The following is a 3,600-nucleotide window of genomic DNA, read 5'->3' on the forward strand; positions in this document are numbered from 1 at the left end:
GTCCTCCTTAGAACAGAGAACGTTATGGGGAGATTTAATAGAGGTGTTCAAAATTATGAGAGGTTTTGGTAGAGTAAATAAGGAGAAATTGATTTCACTGGTGGTTGGGTTGGTATCCAGGGGACAGATATTTAAAATAATTGACAAATAATCAGGGAAGACAAGGATATTTTTAATGCAGCCGCTGTTGTGATCTGGAATGCACTGCCTGAAAGGGTGGTGGAAGCAGATTCAATAGAAACTTTCGAAAAGGATATATACTTGCAATGAAAAAAAAAATGTAAGGTGAAGAGTCGTCGAGTGGGACGAATTGGATAGTTATTTCAAAGAACCGGCACAGGCACCCTGGCCTCCTTCCTTGCTGTAGGATTCTATGATTCTATTAAATTACATTATTATCTTCCAGACTATACACCCGCCTCTTTTTGGAAGATGAAAAACATTGCCACCTTACCGGCTCTTCAGCCTGACTCGCCTCCTCAGAATTATTCTTATTGCCTGAGGGAAAGAGACGTCCACAATCAATAGCTTAATCAGTGTATAAGCAAAACAACTTCATACTTACGATGATAAACACAGGTACTGTGTAAAGTAAGGAAACTTGAAGGTACAGATCTCTCCGAAGACGTTAAGCAGTATCAGGCAATACAATGCAGCATGCTGTGCATTACCTTCTCCTACCCCGCAGTGGCGTTGGACCTAACCGAGTAGACATTGCCTTTATGCGATAGTGCAAAACAAGGCTGTCCAACCTTTTCGCGTGACGCGGGGGGTGGGGGGGGGGGGGGGGGGGGGCGGGGGGTGGGGGGGGTGGTGGCGGGGGATGCGGGGAAGGTGGCACAATACAATTTGTCTGACATAGGGCTGGTGAGACAATTTCGGAAAGATAAAGGCATTAAAAACATCTTACCATTAAAACAACAAATGTGCAATTTTGAGAGGACGCTTTAAATAAGATTAATTTATTAACTTCTTTTCTTACCACTATGTTAGACACTGATTTATTGAGATACCTAACTTATTTTTTTGCTTGCCCAAGTAGTCAATATTTGCTTGCACACCTGTTGTAGTGATGTGAAGTATTCTGGATAGATGTCTATCTGTCAGTAATGATCTTGATCACTCTCCCTCTCTATCCCTGTCTCTCTCTCCCTGTGTTATCCTGCTCTGTGTTGTTCCCCACCCCCGTGTTGTCCTTGCTGTCTGTGTCCCCCTCACTGTCCCTCTCTCTCTTTGTCACCTCTCCTTCCCCTTTTCTCTCTCACAGTTACAGAGAGTGGGAAAGCTCAGCAGAGCAACTTGTGGTTGGTCAACTTTTAAAAAAATCTCAAGCTTGTTTCACAGTTGACAGGTGCTGGGAGCTGGAACAGCTGTTTCCGAGCTTCGGACGAATTTAGGGTTTTCCGGTGGGTGCCGACCTTTTTTTATAAAGCGCGCCGGAAAACGCTAAATCAGTCCGAAGTTCGAAAACTGCTGTTCCGCCTGTCAGCACCTGTCAGCTGTGAAACCGACGCTACTTTTTTGTCAAAAAGCCGGTCTGGAAGAAGAAGCCAATGAGAAATTGCTCATCTCCGAAATTACCAGTCACGGACACCTTGCGAGGATGAGGAACGGCCCGGTACAGTTTCCATCCGTGGGCGGGAAGGAAACCTTTGGCAGGCCGGATCCTGGCTCACGGGCGGTATGTTGGATAACCATGGTGTAAAATATATAATAGAGTTGGCAGACCATTTTACACCTCGAAATTACAATGCAAATAAAATTCGAACGACGTGTAAAATAGGTTGCCCCTGCCAATTCGATATCATCCATTTTACAGTATCGCAGAAAGCCAAAATCTACTTTAAGCGTTGACACTTCAAGATCTGGACCCGCAATGATAGCAAAAAAAAAATGCAAAACGGTAAGGATTCGGGGTGTTGCAAAATAGAAATGAAAAAAGTCAAATGAATAGTTGGAATAGGAAGGTGAAATAATTGCATTTCAAAATCCAGTATACATGGTCATATTCAACTACCAATGATAGAAAGCTCCAGTGTTATCAACTTCATTCTTTAAAGATGCAGTAAGGTGCTCTTTATTCTTCTACAATGAATGACGTTTCACCTTCCCTTTCTGTATTGTAAAAATACAACTGGGCCTTTGAAAATAAAAGTATTCGGCGGAATAAGAAATATTCTTACCATCTGATGCCTTTAATTTGAGTCTGGTCAAAGTTGTTATTAATAGTAAAATTGCCAGTATGCCCCCTGCACGCCCAAAAATCGGCAGAAATTTATAATCAGCACCTGCAGGATTAACAGATAATTGAAATAAGAAACCGTAGAGCACAGTGACATATATACACCGAGAATCGTGGGTGAGGCACGAGAGGACGAGTCGCAAAGGTGTCTCTCGGGATAACGGCGTCTTCTGTCAGTGGGGCTAAACCCCTATTATTTCTAAGGGCAGTATATTATAATATGTACCAAACAATGGCAACTGTAATCCAGTAATGCAATTCATGGAGAAAGTAAATCCTTTCCATAAAGGCACAGGAAGCTTCTCTATGCACGTGAGGGGTTTTTTTTAAGAGTAAAGGGAGTTATACTTTTTTTTTTACCTCGCAGTGCGACACCACACTGATCCGCAACGGCTGCAAAGGTGGCAAAGTCTTCCATTCTTGATCGCTGACATGCCTCAGCAGTGTTATTAGAGCATACCTACTGCAACTTTTAGTAGGTAACAAGTAACTTGCATTTATACAGCGCCTTTAACATAGCAAAACGTCAAAAGGCACTTCACAGAGAATCACCAAACAAAGTTTTAAACCGAGCCACATAAGGGGATATGAGGACATGTGGAGACAGAGTTCAAGGAGCGTCTTAAAGGAGAGCGAAATGGAGAGCCGGAGAGGTCGGGAATCTTAAAGGTTAGGGTGTAGACAACTGATGGCACGGTGCGCAGAGATAAAATGAATATAATGATATTTCCATCTATTCAATTTAAATTCACGGGATGTAAAGTGACTCTGGTAGAACCGATCCATTTTATGTGTAGTTTCATTTTATTTGGCTAGAATTTGACGAGGAATAATCTTTCAAGTTTGGAGCAGTTGCACATCAACCTTCCGTTTCAGATTGCTTCAGGGAAATACTCTCCTTCCTTCACCTACTTGAATATTTTATTTCGTATCCAATAATGTGGCATTGAGGGTAAATACAGTTCACATTCACTCCGTATCCTCGAGTTTGAACAGTGTTCCAGCTACATGTCTAATCAGTAATTACAGATTGAAGTAATTATTACGCTTTGCGCTGCATATGTTTTCAAACCTACCTCGATTGGCGGTGTAGCTGACATTGGCAGGTACCAGAAGAGAGACATGAGATGCCAGACAGGTGTAAACGACTTTATTCGGGGCAGGTTGTACTTCTTCCAAAAAACTGCAAACATCATAAAGTCCCTCCGCGTTCCTGCTTTTCACAGTTTCGTTTCCGCTCAGAATTTCGACACCATCTCTTAACCAGGAAATTTCTAAATGCTCCGGGTAAAAGGAAGCCGTTTTACACACGAGTTTCAGAGGAGTCGCTGAAATTCCTTCAACAGGAACTATTTTCA

General features: G+C 42.4%; 1 long non-coding RNA gene across 1 annotated transcript; it reads right to left on the reverse strand.

Moving 5' to 3' along the window:
- Nucleotides 1-442: 442 nt before the first annotated feature.
- On the reverse strand, nt 443-3,397 carry LOC137379234 (uncharacterized). The gene is made up of 3 exons (XR_010976772.1): nt 3,319-3,397; nt 2,184-2,288; nt 443-498 (listed from the first exon to the last, which is right to left on the reverse strand). It is a non-coding gene; the product is annotated as an uncharacterized lncRNA (long non-coding RNA).
- Between the last annotated feature and the right edge of the window lie 203 nt (nt 3,398-3,600).

This window comes from Heterodontus francisci, chromosome 17 (genome assembly GCF_036365525.1).
Source record: "Heterodontus francisci isolate sHetFra1 chromosome 17, sHetFra1.hap1, whole genome shotgun sequence".
Lineage (NCBI taxonomy): Eukaryota > Metazoa > Chordata > Chondrichthyes > Heterodontiformes > Heterodontidae > Heterodontus > Heterodontus francisci.